Source organism: Apodemus sylvaticus, chromosome 2, assembly GCF_947179515.1.
Source record: "Apodemus sylvaticus chromosome 2, mApoSyl1.1, whole genome shotgun sequence".
In the NCBI taxonomy this organism is placed as follows: Eukaryota; Metazoa; Chordata; class Mammalia; order Rodentia; family Muridae; genus Apodemus; species Apodemus sylvaticus.
In genome coordinates, this window is record NC_067473.1 from 99,965,313 (window position 1) to 99,987,346 (window position 22,034).

At 41.0% G+C, this 22,034-nt stretch overlaps 2 long non-coding RNA genes and 1 pseudogene across 3 annotated transcripts in view; 2 read left to right on the forward strand and 1 right to left on the reverse strand.

Moving 5' to 3' along the window:
• LOC127677182 (uncharacterized) overlaps positions 1–22,034 on the reverse strand; it is a 326,506-nt gene that overhangs the window by 135,512 nt on the left and 168,960 nt on the right. The window lies entirely within an intron of this gene.
• LOC127677140 (regulatory factor X-associated protein-like) lies at positions 135–825 on the forward strand (annotated as a pseudogene).
• LOC127677185 (uncharacterized) lies at positions 5,946–10,020 on the forward strand. The gene is made up of 3 exons (XR_007976508.1): positions 5,946–6,022; positions 7,962–8,059; positions 9,998–10,020. It is a non-coding gene; the product is annotated as an uncharacterized LOC127677185 (long non-coding RNA).

Consider the following 22,034-nt stretch of genomic DNA (forward strand, 5'->3'; position numbering starts at 1 on the left):
AACTGTAGCTGGCTCAATACAGTGAATGTGCATAATAAAACAAAAGGAGGCAGTGCAGCGCTGGTGGCTGGCAGGCTGTTTGTCAAGTGCTTGTTTCTCAGGTGCTGAAGGGCAATGGTGGAGGACCCGGGCTCTGAAGGCAGCATGGAGGAACAAGCTGGTGAGGTGTGGGTCATGTGGCAGGAAGAGGCCAAGGTGGGCGGTGCTCTAAGGCCTGGCTTGGCAGGCAGTGAGGCTGAGACCTCAAGGACTCAAGGAAGAGGCAGGGGAGAATGATGCTGACCTACTAGACACATCGGACCCAGCGAGCAGCAGCCAGAGTGTGGCCAGCCATGAAGAGTTGAAGGATAAGGATGACCAGGGTGGCAGCAGCACCTGCACCTATGTGGGCTGTTGTAAAACCAGCAGCCAGGTACCCAAACAGCACAAGCTCTAGAAGTGCAAGGAGCACCACAACAAGATGTACAAAGACAAGAAGAATAGAGACAAGGCACTGGGCTCTGGTGGCCCCACCACGGTCAGCACAGGCAACATCAAACTGGAGGACAGCACAGACAACATATTCTCCATTGTCAAACAAAACAGGATCTTTTGGCAATCGCCCTACTCTTTTAGAGCAAGTGTTAAATCAGAAAAGACTGTCATTACTAAGAAGTCCAGAAGTTGTCCAGTTTTTACAGAAACAGCAGAAGCTACTAAATCAACAAGTGTTGGAGCAAAGACAGCAGCAGTTCCCAGGAGCACTGGTGTAAGGGCTGAGGAAGTAAGGCTGAGGTCTGCTGTGCTTTATCTTACTGTAATGGATGGTTGTGCTTTAGACTTAGACAACGCCTTGGGAGTCAGGCATTGGAGTTGCACACCTGGAATCCCTGAACTTGGAAAACTGAGCCAAGAGGATCCCAAGTTCAAAGCCAGCCTGAGCTACATAACAAGTTCCTTGAGAGAGAGAGAGAGAGAGAGAGAGAGAGAGAGAGAGAGAGACTACTTTCTGTAAATGTGTGTGTACATTTGAAGACAAATAAGTATTGAATTTTTACATTTAATAGTTTCATATCATGATATTTGAAAAAAATCACCTTTATACTTTTTAATGTTTCTCTTCAGTTATGCTTTCTGCAGCTAATGAGGCAGTTACTTTCTGTGGAAGTCATAAAAGCAATAGCAATATCAAATCACCCACTGCTGTGATTCTCATCACAATGCACTGGAGAGGTATGGCATGTTTGGGGTTGTCACTGTGACCTTCAACTAGCCAGGCTGTAGTGAGGGCCAGGAACCTTAACGTTTTGCAGCTTCTGTGGTATTACACCAGCTAAATACTACCTAACTATGAATGTGCTCCAGCTGCACTGATGACCTGCAGCCAGTGCCAGGTCAGTTACCTGTAGTAACCTTTCTGTAGAGTAATAGTGGAGCTCTGCAAGCTAAGCATCTTTATACCTGCGAGGAACATGGTCACTGATCTCTTCATGGAACTAAAGAAAGAGAGGACATTAATGTTGGTGTCTCCGTGCTTGGGGCCACCCTCCAGTAAACCAGGTTGTCTCCTCAGTTGAATTTGTGAACAGTTCAGATATACTCAGCCCACCAAGGCCAGGACAGAGTTGGTTTTCTTATAGCCATTCTCAATGTTCTTTATAAAGGAGATCCTGAAGGTATTTAACACTCATGTATTGTCAGTGCTTTTCAAAACTGAGCACTTATTCCTAGCCTACTGTTAAAGGAACGTTAAATTACCTGGGTACTTTTTGTTTAATTTTTCCAAGGAAAACTTTAAAAAGGCAAAAATACCAAAAGATACAGAATCAGATATCAAGAGAGTATAACCAGGAGTAAGTTAATAAGGGATTCAAGGCAAAATGTGTCATTTGGTTGATTCCTAAACTCTGAATTATCTATGATGTGAAACTCATAGTGATGGTAAACACCCACAGGGCTACAGACGCAGCATAGCCTTACTGCTCCCACCTAGCATGTACAAGGCCTTTACCCCACTCCCCACCCCTACTCCCCACCCTCTCCATCACAATAAACAAATACACAGAAGAGTGATTTTCTTCATTTTGTGTTCTATACTTGATTTTGGCAAAATTTTTCAATAAAGGACAGCTGTTGAACTTTGAAGAAAATAAAGGAATAGGAAGGAATTGTCCAGCTTTCCTTCTTTCCTCACTTCTTTCTTTCTCATTGTTTCCTCTTTCCTCTTCCTGCTTCCCTGGTTCTTCTCTTTCTCTTTTCCCTTTCTGCCTCTCTCTCCATCCTTCCTTCCTACTCTCCACATTTCAATGCTTCTTACTGTTTTTTTCTTATCATAAGTCTTTTTATAACTTTATTTCTTTATTCAATTAAAATACTACTGTCACATCCCACCTTAAAATCTTGCTAGGAAATTCATCCTGCTGACTAGTTAAGCCTAGAAAGGGGCAGCAGACTGAGAATATGAAGAAATATTTATTTCTCTATCTACCTATCTAACTATTTATCCATTATCTCTATCTTACAATTTCTCTGGGGAAGAACCAACAGTTTTGTTGATTAGGTTTTATCACCATGACTAAATACAAGATATCAGTCTTTTAATAATCTTGGATGGTTTTAAGAACTACACAAAAGATGCATCTGGGCACATCTCTGTTACAGGCTTCTTTTTTTCATTTTTGAACTACTGTATATCCTGCAGCATTATTTCTGTTCAATAAAAAGAATTTCCTCTCACTGATTTTATGTGAACACAATGGACTGGCAGGGTGGCTCTGTGGGCAAAGTGCTTGGCCCCATAGTGTGAGGACCTGGCTCACATCCCAGGTACCCACAAAAATCCAGATGCAGAAGCAGCATGGACCGCATTTGGAGTGATGCTGTAGCAAGATGAGAGACAGAAACAAGACAATCCCACAAGAGCCTGGCCTAAAAAGCATTTCATGAACAGGGGTGAACAACAGACCCTGTCTCTGATCTACACCCAAACTTGTCTTCTGATCTCCACCCACATACCATGGCAAGAAAGGTTGACTCCAAATATGAACATGAACAAATATACAAAGATAGAAACACACATCATATACACGGATCTAAAACATGGATCCAAAACAAAAAGGTACTATACCAAGAATTATATAACTCTTTCATGGAATCATTATTCTCTATTCACTCTCAGATAATATTTTCATTGAGTGTGTAAAATCTTGAGGGTTCAATTTGTTGCTGAAATAACTTACATTCTCTATATACTGCATCCACAATTCACTCCCCTACCTCACACCTCAAAAAGGCTAGAGAGTACATATTTAATAGAGTTCAAAAAAACCTGGATGACAGTGGTGCACACCTTTAATCCCAGCACTCTGGATGCAGAGACAGAAGGATGTGGTCTACAGAGTGAGCTTCAGGACAATCAAGAATAGAGAAATCGTGTCTCAAAAAGATGTATTTAGAAGGATCCTTTAATACACATGTGATGCTCTAGTAAATTTCCTGCTGACACCAACTCCCTGTGGGTGAAACAGGAACAGGTGCCCTGTGAGCAGCAGCACACACTCTGCTGAGCTGATTTGCATATGGAGTCATTATCCAACAGCCCAGGCTCCTTTAAGGGCAGCTGCCAGGAGCCTAAGAAGCATCCTCTCTTCCGGCTCTCAGAGATGGAGACAGACATACTCCTGCTATGGGTGCTGCTGCTCTGGGTTCCAGGTGGGGATTCAGAGAATTGTTGGGAGCAACCTCTGTGGCCATCATGAATTTCTATGCCTCTGGGCTTTTGATCATTATAATTAGGGCTTTTGTAATGTCTGTGTGTTTATCATTCCAGGCTCCAATGGTGACATTGTGCTGACCCAATCTCCAGCTTCTTTGGCTGTGTCTCTAGGGCAGAAGGCCACCATCTCCTGCAAGACCAGCAAAAGTGTCAGTACATCTAACTTTATGAACTGGTATCAACAGAAACCAGGACAGCCACCCAAACTCCTCATCTATTTTACATCCAACCTAGCATCTGGGGTCCCTGCCAGGTTCAGTGGCAGTGGGTCTGGTACAGACTTCACCCTCACCATCAGCCTTGTGGAGGCTGATGATGCTGCAACCTATTACTGTCAGCAAGATAGGGAGGATCCTCCCACAGTGCTCCAGGGCTGAACAAAAACCTCCTGGGGTTGCAGCTCACTGAGGCTCAGTCTTTCAGTTCTTACTCTCTGTCATCTCAACACAGAGCTCTAGTCTCATGTGAAAAAATATCTCAAATAATGAAGCAAACTTTATAAACAGATATGTATGTGTGTCCCATCCTTCATGCTTTGTAATTTAATTATTTCCCAACAAAATATATGATTGTCTTAATTATCATTTATCATTTAAATTTATATTAACACATATTTATCTTTGAATAATTTTCCCTTCTTCCCTAACTCCCTGACCACATCTCTGTCTACTCCCTCCACCTTCAGAATTCTTCTTGACTTTATAGTCATTGAGTATTTACTGTCTCTTATTTATAATTCGGGAAATAGAAAAAGAAAATAAATACAAATTATGTCACTAAAAAACAGTGTTAACTAAAGACATTTACTGTAGTGTTTGTGTGTGTCTGTGTAGGTATGAGAGTGTGTGTGTTTGTGTGTGTGTGTGTGTGTGTGTGTGTGTGTGTGTGTGTGTGTGTGTGTGTAAAAGGACAACCTGGAGAAGTTAGTTTTTTCATTCTGCCTGGTCCAGTCTGGGAATCAAATTCAGGTCCTCAGTCTTCTGTGAGCATGCTTCCTGGTAAGGGGTGAGCAAGAGTGTCAGCCTGGGGTACTATTTCTTTCCTTTAATCATTTATTTTCATTTTAATTGTGTACATAGGAAGGGGTATAAGTGTGAGTGCTCATAGCAATTAGAAGAGGGCATCAGATCCCAGGGAGCTAGAGATACAGGAAGTTATTAGCTAGTTGGTGTGGGTAATGGAAACCAAACTGGGGTCCTCTCCAAGAACAAGAAGTACTCTGAACTGCTAATCCAATTATTTACCTCTGATCTACCATTTATTAAGGTACTCCTTTAGATTCAGTAACCCCTGTCTTAGTCAGAGTTTCTATTCCTGCACAAACATCATGACCAAGAAGCAGGTTGGGGAGGAAAGGGTTTATTGAGCTTACACTTCCACATTGCAGTTCATCACTAAAGGAAGTCCGGACTGGAATTCAAGCAGGTCAGGAAGCAGGAGCTAATGCAGAGGCCATGGAGGGATGTTTCTTACTTGCTTGCTTAGCCTGCTCTCTTATAGAACCCAAGAATACCAGCCCAAGGATGGCACCACCCACAAGCGGCCCTCCCCCCTTGATCACTAATTGAGAAAATGCCCCACAGTTGGAACTCATGGAGCCACTTCCCCAACTGAAACTCCTTTCTCTGTGATAACTCCAGCCTGTGTCAAGTTGACACACAAAACTAGCCAGTACACCCCCTTTTCACCTGAAACAATGGGAGACTTGATGGGAGCATAGTTGTCCATCATTTAAGTTAAAAAGAGCATTGAGTAGTTAGGCTTGTCAGTTACTCTTTCAAATACAGGCTTACATTCCCACCCCAGTGTTCTTATTCTCCAATTGTTTTTATTTGCATGCCTTGAAAAACAGCCTGCTCTAGTCACGTAGAAACAGACTGTGCTACACTTATTTCCCTGCTTCAGTTCCAATGACTCTATTTCTGTGCCCATTCTCAAATGAACTTTTAGTATCAGATTTATTGATTTTCCTTTTGTCTTGATCCAATATTCCTTATTTGAACAGCTTGTATATTTGTGTTTAATGTCTACCTCTCTTTTTTCTTTTTACTTTCTTTCTTTTTTTCCTTATGTCTTTCTTTATCTTTTGTGTATGGTGTATAAATATGTGAGTGAATGTAACATGAAGTTCACATAGAGGACATGGAACTACACTATGTGTTGGTCCTCAAATTTCATTTGTTTGAAACAGGGTGTCATCAGGGAACTTTCCAGACATGGGATTCAAGGGAAGAGAAGACTTAATGGATACCTTCTCTTTGGAGAAAGGTAATGAGCCCTCATCAACCTGGACTGCTCTAAAGCTGGGAGACACTACTACTGCTAGGATCTGCATGCCTAAGGAAGAGCTTTTTTCCTTTACTATGGCTTGTTGTACCTATAGGCTGGAAAACAGAGAAAATAGCCTCCTAAGAGAAGTACTAATTATAATACTACCATCCAACTAGAACTATCCAGCTGTGAGGCTGGAAAATGATCTGAGATCCCCTATATGTAAAAGTGTTTTGCTATCTTGGGAGAGTTGAATCTCTATACAAAGACACTGTTACATGGAATCTACCCTTTAGCCTCCTTCATTATTGAATCTGTGGTGATGAATGCCTCTCATAGAGAAGGATAAGTGGTATCCTCTGTTGGCTTTCTTCAACTAATCCTACCCACTCTCTCCAGGTTCACTCTCAGGTCACCTCCTCCAATCAACCACTGCCAAGTGGTCCCCAACTTTCCTCTTAAGGAAAGTGTCAAGTGAACTTTCACTCTCCAAAATACAAAGACCCTTTCCATGAAAAACTTAAACCAAATTAAATCTGACTTTAGAGATTTTCAGTTGACCCTGACCAATATACTAAAGCTTTCCAAAATCTCACCCTGGTAATGGATATAAGTCACAAAAAGATAATGTTAGTCCTATGTCAAACAAATATAAGTTCAGGAAAACAAGTAGTTTCCAGGTTTCTAAATCTAATGCTGATGACCTTCTTGTATCCTATGGTGCACCTTACCAATTTTATGTGAAGGGGAAAGAGACCCCGCAATCAAGGAGGACATTTCCTAAGAAAACCATTAATGGGTCCATGACAGTCCTTTCTTAAATCAGCAAGAAAAATATTTTCTTTTTTTATTTTTTTATTTTTTATTAGATATAGATTTTAATTACATTTCTTTTTTTACTTTTTTTAATTTATTTTTATTGAATATCGTCTTCATTTACATTGCCAATGGTAAAACCTTTCCTGATATCCCCCTCCCCTAAAACACCCCAACCCTTCCCCGTCCTCCTTCAACCTGCCTCCACCTATATGCTTCTCCACCCAACATACTCCCTCCACCCCTCAGTTTCCCTTTGTTTGGGCCTCTGTTGAGCCTTTACCTGACCAAGGACCATTCCTGCCACTGACACCCAACAAGGCCTTTCTCTGCCACATTTTTGGCTGGAACCATGTGTGCACTTTGGTTGATGGCTCAGTCCCTGGGAGAACTGGGATATCTGGGTGGCCAAAATCATTGTTCTTCCCATGGGACTGTAAAACCCTTCCGCTCCTCTGGACCATCCTCCAGCTCCTCCATTGGGGACCCCATGCCCAGTCCAACAGTTGGTTGTTACTATCTGCCTCTGTATTTGTAAGGCTCTGGCAGGGCCCCTCCAGAGACAACCATGGCATGCTCCTTTTGGTATACACTTCTTGTCATCCATAGTAGTGTCAGGGTTTGTTGACTGTTTATAGGATGAATCCCCAGGTAGGGCAATCTCTGGTGGCCTTTACTTCAGTCTCTGCTCCACACATTGTCTCCCTTATTGCTCCTGTGGCTATTTTGTTCCCTTTCTTAGAGGAACCAAAGAACTCTCACTTAAGTCCTCCTTCTTCTTGAGCTTGATGAATTGTAACTTGCTTATTTTGAGATTTTGGGCTAACATCCACTTATCAGTGAGTGAATACCATGTATGTTCTTTTGTGATTGGGTTGCCTTGCTCAGGATGATGACACTTTCTAGCTCCATCCATTTGCCTAAGAATTTCATGAATTCATTGTTTTTAATAGCTGAATAGTACTCCATTGTGTATATATACCATAGTTTCTATATCTATCTTTACCAACCCTACATCTGATAGAGGGCTAATATCCAATGTACACAAAGAACTCAAGAAGTTAGTCTATATCCCTTCCCCCTGTTCCCCAATCAACCCACTCCCTCTTCCCTGTCCTAGTAATCCCCTACACTGAAGCATCGAGCATTCCCAGGACTTCTCCTCACTTCAATGTCCAACAAGGCCATCCTCTTCTTCCTATGCATCTGGAGCCAAGGGTAAGTCCATGTGTACTCTTTGGTTGATGGTTTAATCCCTGGGAGATCTGGGGGTACATGGTGGCTCATATCATTGTTCCTCCTATGGCGCTGCAAACCCCTTCAGCTCCTTGGATTCTTTCTCTAGCACCTCCATTGGGGACCATGTGCTCAGTTCAATAGCTGGATGAGAGTGTCCCCCTATGTATTTGTCATTCACAAGCAGACCCTCCCATGTGACAGCTTTATCAGTCTCCGGTCAGCAGGCACTTGTGGGTATCCACAATAGTGTCTGGGTTTTGTAACTGTACATGGGATGGATTCCTAGGTCAAGCAGTCTCTGGATGGTCTTTCCCTCAGACTCTGCTCCACACTTTGTGTCTCTGGGTATTCTGTTTCCCCCCACCCCCATCTAAGAAGGACCAGAGTATCCATACTTTTTTCTTCCTTCTTCTTGAACTTCATTTGATCTGTGAATGGTGTCTTGGATATTCCAAGTTTCTGGACTAGTAGACAGACACTGTTACACAGAATCTGCCCTTCTAGCCTCCTCCAGGACTACATATGTGGTGATCAATGTCTCTCTACAAGAAGGATAACTGGGGTCCTCTTATTTGCACTCTCCAAGCTGCCCACTATCTCCAGGTTCACTCTGACGGTCACCTCCACTAATCAACTACCACCAAGTGGTCCCCAACTCATATACATTCCTCTTAAGAAAAATGCTGGGTAAACTTTTGCTCTCCAGAATACAAATCCCTTTCCTTGCAAAACTTAAATCAAATTAAATCTGACTTTAGAGATTTTCAGTTGACCCTGACCAATACACTGAAGCTTTCCAAAATCTCATTCTGGTAATGGATATAAGCTACAAAAAGTTAATGTTAGTCCTATGTCAAACACCAGTAAGAATGGCTAAGATTAAAAATTCAGGAGATAGCAGGTGTTGGAGAGGGTGTGGAGAAAGAGGAACACTCCTCCACTGCTGGTGGGGTTGCAAATTGGTACAACCACTCTGGAAATCAGTCTGGCGGTTCCTCCGAAAACTGGGCACCTCACTTCCAGAAGATCCTGCTATACCACTCCTGGGCATATACCCAGAGGATTCCCCACCATGTAATAAGGATACATGCTCTACTATGTTCATAGCAGCCCTATTTATAATTGCCAGATGCTGGAAAGAACCCAGGTATCCCTCAACAGAAGAGTGGATGCAAAAAATGTGGTACATCTACACAATGGAGTACTATTCAGCCATTAGAAACAATGAATTCATGAAATTCTTAGGCAAATGGATGGAGCTATAGAACATCATACTAAGTGAGGTAACCCAGACTCAAAAGGTGAATCATGGTATACACTCACTAATAAGTGGATATTAACCTAGAAACCTGGAATACCCAAAACATAATCTACACATCAAATGAGGTACAAGAAGAAAGGAAGAGTGGCCCCTTGTTCTGGAAAGACTCAGTGAAGCAGTATTCAGCAAAACCAGAACGGGGAAGTGGGAAGGGGTGGGTGGGAAGACAGGGGGAGAGAAGGGGGCTTACGGGACTTTCTGGGAGTGGGGGGGGGGCTAGGAAAGGGGAAATCATTTGAAATGTAAATAAAAAATATATCGAATAAAAAAATACTTTAAATGTAAAAAAAAAAAAAGCTACAAAAAGATAATGTTAGTCCTATGTCAAAGAAATATAAGTTCAGGAAAACAAGTAGTTTCCAGGCCACTGAATCTTATGATGATGACCATCTTGTATCCTCTGGTGGACTTTACCACCTCTTTTATGAAGGGGAAAGAAACCCCACAATCAAGGAGGTCATTTCCTAAGAAAACATTTAATGAGATATAACAGTTCTTTCTTGAAAGAGCAAGATAAATATTTTCAAGTTTATATAGTAGAGGGATTAAGATGGTCCAGGATCAAATCTTAATCTATTCTAAATTGTCTACTACAGGTCAAGGCCATGTATGAAAATTCTGCCTTCATTGAAAAGCACATAGGTACAGTAATACACCACTTATGTCTGTCTTGGACTCTGTAGAAAGGAAACTAATTTAAACAAATACATTTATTGCTGAGGACAGCAAACTATGACAGGGACTGCCTGCAGTAGGCTGGGATGGAGACATCTCAGAAGCCCACAGAAGCTCCTTGTAGAAAAGGATGGTGTTTGGGACCCTGAGAAGCAGGACACACATCCCTCCAGGCGACCCACCTTTTGAAATAAGGGACTGCCTGCAGTAGATCTGGATGGAGACATTTCATTAGCCAGTGGTAGCTCTTTGTATCAACAGCTGTTCCCATTTCTCCTAACTTTAGCCCTGGACAAGGACTGTATAGATTTCATTTGTGCGTGACAGTTTTTCAGTTGGCCTTGGTGTGCATAATTATTTTATTATATCTGACTTTTTTACTTCTTTTCCTTCTGCTCTGGTAAATTCTGTTAAACTAGATGTTCCCTGATGCAATGATTCTTAAACAATTAAAAATTGAGACATGGGACACAGCACAGCGCAGCACAGTCCTTATGGCCCAGGTGCATGCTGTGTGTTCTCATCTTAGAAACAATGCAATAACTGCACAATGGTAGTTTCAGATTAATGCTTGACTTGCAAAGAAATTTTGATGAAATTATTAGAAAATAAATTAGAGCCAACATTGAGAAAAAACTATTAAATGAAATAAATTCTGCACAACATTTGAGAGTCGTTCCTGGATAAGCAAGTATAAAATATATAAAATATTATAGTAAAACTAAGTCAAACCACTGGGACTCTTAGGAGAGTCGTTGTGAGCAATGTGTAGAAGCAAAAAGCTAGGGAAACTACTGAGTTAAGGGTTAACTTCATTCGTTCTGGCCACTGCCTGGCAGCTTTGACCATGTCATTTATCATTAGAGCTTTACAAAAAAAATGCAAGTAGCTGATCTCAGAGCTCTGAAGTATAATAAGTTAAAGTTAAAGTTTAAATAATGATAGGTTTGCAATTATTATTACTTTGGCTATAGGCCTGGAAATAGGGAAGTTTGAAATTTCGGGGAACAAGTGTAATTCTTGATTCTTTGTGGAACATGGTTACTCTTTTGAACTTGATTTGGCAACAATTATACAATATCTTTTATCAGCTCTTGGAGTATCAATAAAAGACTGGGGAAAGAAGAAGGCAAGAGAGCCTACAGAGAGCATGCAGAGAGAATAAAGAGAGAGTATAAAGAGCATGAAGAGAGCATGTAGAGAGAATGTAGAGAGAATGTAGAGAGAGTGTAGAGAGAATGTAGAGAGAATATAGAGAACATGCAGAGAGCATGTAGAGAGCAAGTAGTGAGCATGTGAAGAGCAAGTGAGAGAGTGAATGCGGAGAGCATGAGAAGAGCTTGTGAAGAGTGAGTGAAAGGAGTGTATACGTGGTGTGTGTGAAAGATGTGTGTGAAGAGTGTGTGTGTGTGTGTGTGTGTGTGTGTGTGTGTGTGTGTGTGTGTGTGAAAGGGGAACACACAGAGGTATGCATGAGCATGAGAGTACAAGAAAAGAAAAATGCACAGGAGAAAAGCAGAGTGCACAGGAGAATGCAGAGTGTGTGCAGCCTCAAGCTGTGAGCCAATGAACAAGAGAAAAAGAAAACAGAGAATGAGAGAAAAAACATTAAGCCCTGAAAAAATTGTCTGTCAGCTTGTACACAAAAAGAAGCCTGTATATATTCCAGATATCCCTGCTTCCAGTTGAGAACTCCAATCCTGTGTCAAGACTGGACACCAGCAATTTATAAAAAAAAAATCAATGCCAGATATTAGAAGGAAGGTATAGGAACTAGATCTTGAACCAGTACACACTTATTTACTGTTATTTATTTAATCTCCTGAAGACTGCCATTTCAGTCTTTTATAATTGATCTATGGAGAATGCTCAATGAGAAAAAAACTAAGATGACAATCTAGTGGTGACCTCACAATCATGCAGGCCTAAGAATTTCTGAATAGCCTTGCAGAAAAGTGCTACTTTTGAGGACAGTCAAGAAATTAAAAAGAAAGAGTAACCTTGTAATCAAAGGACATGACCCTTCCAGAGGACCCTGCTATACCTCTCCTGGGCATATACCCAAAGGATTCCCCAGCATGCAATAAAGACACATAATCCATTATGTTCATAGCAGCCTTATTTATAATAGCTAGAAGCTGGAAAGAACCCAGATATGCCTCAAAGGAGGAATGGATACAGAAAATGTGGTATATTTACACATGGAATACTACTCAGCAATTAGAAACAATGAATTCACAAAATTTTGGGGCAAATGGTTTGATCTGGAAAATATCATCCTAAGTGAGGTAACCCAATCACAAAAGAATACACATGGAATGCAATCTCTGATAAGTGGATATTAATTAGCCCAGAAGCTCTGAATACCCAAGGTACAAATCGCATAACAAATGACTCCCATGAAGAAGTATGGAGAGGGTCCTGATCCTGGAAAGGATTGATCTAGCATTGGAGGGGAATATAAGGACAGAGAAAAAGGAGGGAGGTGATTAGAGAATGGATGGAGAGAAGAAGGTTTATGAGACATATGGGGAGGGGGGAATCTGGGAAAGGGGAAATCATTTAGAATGTAAACAAAGAATATAGAAAATAAAAATATTTTTAAAATGTAAATAAAGAAAATAATAAAAAAGAAAAGAAAAAGAAAGAATTTCTGAATACCCTTGCAGAAAAGTGGTACATTTGAGGACAGTCAAGAAATTAAAGTTGGCTAGGATGTGGAGAAAGAGGAACACTCCTCTACTGCTGGTAGGGTTACAAATTGGTACAACCACTCTGGAAATCAGTCTGGCGGTTCCTCAGAAAACTGGGCAGGTCACTTCTGGAAGATCCTGCTATACCACTCCTGGGCATATACCCAGAGGATTCCCCACTATGTAATAAGGATATATGCTCCACTATGTTCATAGCAGCCCTATTTATAATAGCCAGAAGCTGGAAAGAACCCAGGTATCCCTCAACAGAAGAATGAATGCAAAAAATGTGGTATATATACACAATGGAGTATTATTCAGCCATTAGAAACAATGAATTCATGAAATTCTTAGGCAAATGGATGAAGCTGGAGAACATCATACTAAGTGAGGTAACCCAGTCTCAAAAGATCAATCATGGTATGCACTCACTAATAAGTGGATATTAGCCTAGAAAACTGGAACACCCAAAACATAATCCACACATCAAATGAGGTACAAGAAGAACGGAGGAGTGGCCCCTGGTTCTGGAAAGACTCAGTGTAGCAGTATAAGGCAAAATCAGTACAGGGAAGTGGTAAGGGGTGGGTGGAAGAATAAAGGGAGGGAAGGGGGCTTATGTGACTTTTGGAGAGTGGGAGACCAGAAAAGGGGAAATCATTTGAAATGTAAATAAAAAATATATCAAATGAAATAAAAATAAATAAATAAAAATAAAAAAAGAAATTAAAAAGTAACCTTGAAATCAAAGGAATCTCCAATGACCCATCCGCTGTAAAAGAGGAAACATAGAGGCTGGAATATCTTTGGAAGCAGAATTCTCTGCATCTAGACCCCTCCCCACAAGTGATCCAACAGCACTGTTAAGTTCTTAGGTAAAGGCCCTGAAAACTAACAATGTGGTGCTGAAAGGCATCCACAGTCACAAAACGAAGACGCACAAGTGGACCTTCAGTGACCAAAGACCCTGTGGCTTTGGAGGCAGCATGAGTACCCTTGAAAGAACACACCCAGGAGAAAAAAAAAGCCTGAGCACTAAACCGTCATCAAACTCACCCGACCACTAAGGCAGCCATGAAGGAGATAAAGGACATCAATATGCTTGTGTTTATTGAAGATGTCAAGGCCAACCAGCACCAAAACAAATAGGCTTTGAAGAAACTCTATGGCAATGAAGATGCAAAAGTCAATACCCTGATAGAGTCTCTGGTAGAGAGAAGAAAGCATTTGCTTGGTTGTCTCCTGATAATGATGCTTTTGATATTGCCAATGAAATTGGAATATCTAAACAAAGTACAGCTGTATAATTCTTAATATATGCATTTTATATTTTAAAAATATATAATATTTAAGACACAGAAAGAGAAAGAGAGAGTGTGAGAGAGAGAGAGAAAGAGAGAGGGAGGGAGAGGAGATAGAGAAGGAAAAGAGAGTCACACAGCTGGAGGGGAATCCTCTGCTGTCCTTTCTGCCAGACCTTTAATGAAGAGCTGATACTAAAGCCATATAATGTTCATGCCATAGAAAAGGAAGAAACTTTGAAATGCATCACATAGTAAAAAGATATCCACTAAACACATGAATACAAACCTAGGACTAACAACACTGGGATAGAATCCAGATTCCTGTCAATCCCTCATGACCCACCCAATCCCTCCCCACACACACTCTTGCCAGCTTTCCTGGCCCAGCCTGGTGTGTGGAAAGAGCATTAGATGTCCTGATAATGTCCTCATTGTAAACCACAAGTACTGGTGATGCTGAGTTCTGTGGCTCTCTGAACACTCACCATCAGGTCCACACAGCACCATAGCCTTTAATACAGACTCTGGATTAGTGTGTCATAAGCCTCTTTTGTAACAAATATTTCCCTCTTCATAGCACTTATATTGGAGGGCACCTAGGGTGAAATTTTATTCAAGGTAAGGGAAAGTTCTATGTCTCAGGTTCCAAGCATTTGATGGATAAAAAGTTCTTGGGCCCTGATTTCCGTATATTATATTACAATTCAAGAAGCTCAGGCTTCCCTTTCAAAGACTGCAGTGGATTGTAGCTTTACTGTCCCCAGAAGACTCATAGGGTAAAGTCTTAGTCTCTAGGCTGTGTTTTTGTTTGCTGGTGGAGCATATATGAGTAGAGGCCCAGTGGGAATGTTTGAAGTCACTAATACTGTGCTTGAAGGGACTCTGACCACCCCAGCAGAGCAAGCATGACTGTCAAGCTTTGCCCTTCTCCCATATTCCCTATTTCTTGCTAAAACCATTAGATTGCATTCCTAAAGCTAGCTGCCCACAGTGCTCCAGGACTAAACAAAAACCTCCTAGATTACTGCTCGCAGAGGCTCAGTGTCTCCACTGACTCTTTTCCCCAATGCATCTCAGTCATAGAACTCTACAAGCCCTGTTTCCAAAAGGAGGGAAGCTGTGAAACAAAAACTTCTTAAACTCTGCATCACGCAAACTATATGCTTGATAATTTAACAACTTGTTTACTAAATAAAGGCTTCACTGAATCTATTTCCAAGGCATTTTTATATTCAGTAGATTTACTGGACAACTGTAGGCATACATTTTTCCCACCTACTTTAATAAGTGTTCATCCACCCTTCTAGTCCACCATCCACCAGAGGTAGTAGAAAAGAAAAGGTATTGGGTTGTGGGGGAAGTAGACCTGTTTACAAATAGTTCTTTGGGGGTAAGTCGATTCTTCATTCAGCAGTTCAGTCCAGTAGCAAACACCAAATATGAATCAGCAGCTACAGTCTAGCCCTCTCAGGAGTCACCACACATGAACCAACAGCTGCAGTACAATCCACTCAGCAGTCACCACAGAAGAACCACCAAGAGCAGTTTTATTCAGAAGAAACCACAGGGCTGCAAAACCAACACAGGGTCATGGAAATGATAGGAAGCCACAGAAACCTCAGGAGAAATTCTTTGGCAAGTTTCTCTCTATGATGTCACCACTAGCAGAGCTCAGCAATGCAATGTAAGGTGAACCAGGACATGTGTATTGTTAGAGAAGAATAATGAGGCAGAGCAAAGCAAACAAAATCTCCAGCTCCCACTATCTACAGGGACATATTTATATTTCTTTTAAGTATCACTTTTCCTTTCACAAGTCTGATATAGCAAAACATCCTTTCACCTATGTCTCCATCAGCAAGACATCCTCCATGTGTCATCCCTTCACCTGTGTCTGCTTCAGGAAAGTATTCTTTCTACTTTAGCAAAACATCTTTTCACCTATGTCTCCCAGCAAAATATCATTTGCTTCCCTAAGAAACCATAAGTTTCTACTTCAGGGGACAATTTTAAACTTACAAAAAACCTTTTCTAGATCATTCAAATTAATAAGAGTTTTGAAGATTGAAGACTATCTAGCTGACGTTTTCAGCATAAAATGTTGTCACTTCTATCTTGTCGCGTCCACCTTCACCAGCAAAGAGTACGCGACACAAAGGAGTTTCTTCCTTAAATGGTTTATTTGGGAAACCTTGAATTAAGCTTATTTCTTCTTTTGGCGGCCCCGGGCTCTCTGCCAGCCTGACCTTATAAGCCCTAGATAGCCTCATTTGCCCAGGGAGATAACCAGCTCTCATAGGTGAACTCAGTGAGTTCTTCATTAGCATGTAAGTGAGATAAGGAATGCAGCACACTGCGCATGTGTTCCAGTGATTTACTACCAGGGAGCAGCATGTGGCCAGCGCCATCTTGTAACAGAGAAGAACAAGGGTGGCTCACTACACTATCTATTTGGAATTACAAAAATCCCTCTTCAGTTGTTACATAAAAGGAGAGTTACAGGATATCAATAACAAGTTCAAAGCAGTGTTTCAGTCTATAAGCTCACTACAAATTCAAAGCAACAGTTGTTATATGGCCTTGTCTTATATAGCACACCTGTGGCTTCATCCTTGGATCTGAATGTTTTTCCTTAAACCCAAATTTGTTGCAAGCCTATATCTCCTTTCAGTTTAGTTATGTAAGCTCACTGTATTTCTTATTGTGCATATTTACTTACTATTTTCTGAAGAATGGGCACATTCTATTCATGATTTTAACTTTATTATATCTTTCTGGCAAAACAACTAAAACCTTCTGTCTTAGTCATGGTTTCTGTTCCTGCACAAACATCATGACAAAGAAGCAAGATGAGGAGCAAAGAATTGATTCAGCTTACATTTATACAATTCTGTTTATCAGCAAAGGAAGTCAGGACTGGAACTTAAGCAGGTCAGGAAGCAGGAGCTGATGAAGAGGCCATGGAGGGATGCTGCTTCCCCTGGCATGCTCATCATGCTTTCTTAAAGAACCCAAAACAACCAGCACAGGGATGGCACCACCCACACCCACTCACCCTTGATCACTAATTGAGAAAATGCTTTACAGATGGATATCATTGTGGCATTTCAAGGAAAGCTCCGTTCTCTGTGATAACTTCTCTAATTGACACACAAAGCTAGCCAGGAAACCGTCTCTTAAAACTTTCTTCCTACAATTATGAATCAAATCAGGAATTATATAACATCTTTAATCATGAAAGCTCATCTTAATGTTGATCTGCAAGAAATTCGCCCAGTAGGGTAGGCTGATGTCCAGGAATCATAAGACTACATAATAGTAATAGGAGAGACATTTCAATAGCAAGAAATAATCCAGGAATGGAGTCTTTTGGGGACTTTTCTCTCAGAGCTCACCAATGGTAGATATTGCATAAATGGTGGACATCTCCAGGAACACATTTACTTGTCTTAGGCTTTTCTAGATGGCACCTGACACTTCTCTCCATATCAGATAGTCATGTGTTTTTCTATACTATCTTCCACATGTGTGAACAAACTTTCAGCTTCTTTCTTTAATTTATAATTCCATTTTTACTATCTTAAAAGAGGTAGAGGATATGTAAGATCTAACTATATATCCTGAGCTCACCTGGAAATCACTATCTAGGGCCCACTAACCCTGAACTTGCAACCCACCTGCTTCTTTCGCCAAAGGCTGGATTATATGACAAATTCCCAGCTCCATTTCATTTTTTTCCTTTTACCATTACATGTGCATGAACACTGGAGACACAAAGTATACAGCCACAGGCATGCAAAGTTTGCTTCCAAAATACCCTCTAGTTCTACATGAACCATCTTTGCTCATCTACATCTGTCCCACACAGAGTGGGAAAGCTCAATAGAATGATCCTTAGAAACTTTTGTCAGATACACAACTCTAAGGCTTTCAAACTTAAAGTCCTAGTTCACAATAGTATGACTATATTGTATTGGTTTCCTACTTCTGTACCTTACACAAATTCAGTGGCTTATAACTACAAGACATATAGTCTGGGCAGGTAATGTCTGGGCTCTGTATTCAGAGTCTCATAGGCTGCAGTCAAGGTGTTGTCAGGGCTGCATTTTATCTGGATGCTCAAAGAATTTCCTTCCTAGCTCAGTCACCATGTTTACCCAGCTGTGTGCCTTGGAACTGTGTAGATGAAAATGCTACACTTTTATTAACTGTGAGATAGAAGCTTCCCTAAGGTACTACAGGCACTGAACATTCCCTGGCAGGTGGAATCTCAGTAATTAACCATAAGGAGATGCATAGCAGAAGGGACAGGTTCTCTTTGTGGCTTTGAGCTGATTAATCAGGCCTACCCAGGTTAATCTACCTTTGAATTAACTCAGAATACTTGGAATTTTTATATTTCTTACATGCACAAAATCACATTTCCTCTTCTGTATTTTAGGCAGCAGAGGATGGTCTCAGATCTTCTCACAGACCTGACACTCTTGCCCAGAGGCAGCATCCATGAGCTCTGTGTATGAGGAGTCCCTTGGAGCAGAGAAAAATGAGCTGGGCTGGGCATTTTAGAACCTCACAAAAATACAATCAGGAAAATTGTGGCTCCTTCACTTAAAAATATATATGTCACTGCACAAAAATAGTCTATTTTTGGTGTGTCCTGAGCAATGAGAAAGAGAAGTAAATGTGCAGAGAACTGAGTGGCACCCAGCCTTCTACAACAGTCCCATGAGTCCTCACATCCCTATTCTCACTGATGTGTGCCTGTCACATCTTCTCTGCTATCGTCCATTCTCTTTTTTGTATCTGGATGTCACAAACTGAGGTTTTTTAAACATTTTTCAATACTTATTCTCAGTTGGTAGAAATGGTTGAGAAGAATTAGGACGTTTGACCTTGTTGGAGGAGGTATGTCACTGACTGGCACCATTCCCAGCATCCTCTCTCTGGCTCTTGCCTTTAGATCAAGAGGTGAACTTTCAGTTCCATGTGCCAGACCTTTTCTCTGCCACCATAGACTCTGGAACTGTAGCAAAATTAAACACTATATTTGTTGGCTTGGTTATGAGGAAATGTGGTGGGTGGAAACTGGGGAACAGGAAGGGAGGGAAAACTGTGGTCAGAGTGTAAGAGATGAGAGGAGGAAAAGGATGGGGTTTATTTAGTTCACAATTCTAGAGACTCAAGTACACAGAACTGACTTCTGGTGAAGGTCTAACAGGGAGCAGCATCTAAAAGGTTGGGAGCCAGTACATTGTAAAGAATGCATTAGACCTTTGAGAAGATGTCAGACCTCCAGCTGGAAATGTCTCATCTAGGGAAGCAAACTGAACCAGAGATACAAATTTAGGTACAGGATGAAATAACCAGACAAGGAATGTAAATAGATGAAGACAGGCTGAGTCTCGCAGTATATCCCAGTACAGAGAAGTTAATACGGGAGGAGGTCCTACCATGGAGAAAGGCACAGTGCCATGGGAGGCTTGGGATAATAATACTATCCAAGACTGTCTTTAGTTTCAATGTAAACTTAAAATGTTAATAAGGCAAAAAAGATAAGACTAGTTGCTTCTAAATGGTCAGATATCAAATGTTCTAGCACATTTTATTAAGGAACCACAAGTCTCCCTGAGCAAGAGGAAGATTTGGAATTCCATAATAATAATAATGATGATGATGATGATGAAGTAGTAGTTGTCCTTCTTCTACTGCTGCTCTGTTTCATACAATTTTCCAAGGATGGCAGCTCATCATTCTTCAAAAGAAGAACCCTACCAACAGAAACCGAGGCTGCATGGCAACATCAGAACCCAGTTCTCCCACCACAGCAAGTCCCGGATACCCCAACACACCAGAAAAGCAAGAGTTGGATTGAAAATCATATCTCATGGTGCATATAGAGGGCTTCAAGAAAGACTTAAATAACTCCCTAAAAGAAATACAGGAGAACATCGGTCAACAGGTAAAAGCCCTTAAAGAGGAAACACAAAAAATCGCTTAAAGAAATGCAGGAGGCCTGCACTCAGGAACTGAGCACATAGGCAGCTTTTGTCTGCCAGCCCACTGGGCTCGGGGCCCATGTCCTACACAGGAAGCTGTGGAAGGGGAGAAGCCCTGCAGCCATATTTGCTGGCTGCAAGGACACAAAAGGATCACTAGGTACTGTATCACCCTGAGCTTTAGATTTCTGGTGGTGCAAACCACCAGGGGTCTGCCTGCACTCAGGAACTGAGCACAGAGGTGGTTCATCTGCAAGCCAGTCCATCGCAGGACCTGTGTCCTATGTGAGAATCAACAGAGCGAATGACCCCCACCACAACTTCTTCCCTCCATAATAGAGCAGACAGAGAACACCTGGTTGACCTTGACAACCTAAGTATAGTATTGCTTGAGGCAAGATTGAGAAGGGCTCCAAAGGCACAAAAGAGAAAGCCAGCATATCAGAAATCTGTGCCAGAAGAAACCCAGTCATCCAGTGTTGCAGAAATAACCTTAAAGATCCACAGTAGGTTGAAGCACCAGCCAGTGACAATAAGACCATCTAACTCCTGGGAGAACCAGACGGCTAAAGGCAAACGTAGGAACGTTACTAACAGAAACCAAGGCATTATGGCAGCATCTGAACCCAATTCTCCAACATTAGCAAGTCCTGGATACCCCAACACACCAGAAAAACAAGATTTGGATTTAAAATCACTGGTCATGATGCTAGTACAGGAACACATGAAGGACATACTTAAAGAAATTCAGGAGAAAATGGATCAAAAATTAGAAGCCCTTACAAGGGAAACACAAAAATCATTGAAAGAAATTCAGGAGAATACAAAAGCCAATAAGGAGGAAATGCAAAAATCACTTAAAGAAATACAGGAGAACCTTGATCAACAGGCAGAAGTCATGAAATAGGAAACACAAAAACCGCTTAAAGAATTAGAGGAAAACACAAACAAGCAAATGACAGAACTGAGCAAAAATTTCCAGGATCTAAAAACAGAAGTAGAAACAACTAAGAAAACACAAACGGAGACAACTTTGGAGATAGAAAACCTTGGGAAGAAATCAGGGACAATAGATGCAAATATCAACAACAGAATACAAGAGATAGAAGAAAGAATCTCAGATGCCAAAGATACCATAGAAACCATGGACTCAACAGTTAAAGAAAATGCAAAATTCAAAAAGCTTGTAACCCAAAATATCCAGGAAATCAAGGACACAATGAGAAAGCAAAATCTAAGGATCATAGGTATTGATGAGAGTGAAGATTTACAACTGAAAGGGCCAGCAAATATCTTCAACAAAATTATGGAAGAAAACTTCCCTAACCTAAAGAGAGAGATGCCCATGAATATACAAGAAGCCTACAGAACTCCAAACAGACTGGACCAGAACAGAAATACCTCCCGTCACATAATAATCAAAACCCCAAATGTACTAAACAAAGAAAGAATACTTAGGACAGTAAGAGAAAAAGGGCAAGTAACATATAAAGGAAGACCTATCAGAATTACACCATATTTCTCACCAGAGACAATGAAAGCTAGACGATCCTGGGCGGAGCTCATGCAGACTCTAAGAGAACACAAATGCCAGCCAACACTACTATACCCAGCAAAACTCTCAATTACTATAGATGGAGAAACCAAGATATTCCATGACAAAACCAAATTTACACACTATCTTTCTACAAACCCAGCCCTACAAAGGATAATAGGGGGAAAGCACCAGTACAATGAGGGAAACTATACCCTGCCAAGAGCAGGATATTAAGCTTTTTTCATCAAACCCAAAGAGGATAACCACACATGTATAAAATTAAAATCAAAAATGTTAGGAAGCAATAACCACTACTCCTTGATATCTCTTAACATCAATGGACTAAATTCCCCAATAAAAAGATATAGACTAACAGACTGGTTACGTAAACAGGACCCTACATTTTGCTGCTTACAGGAAACACAACT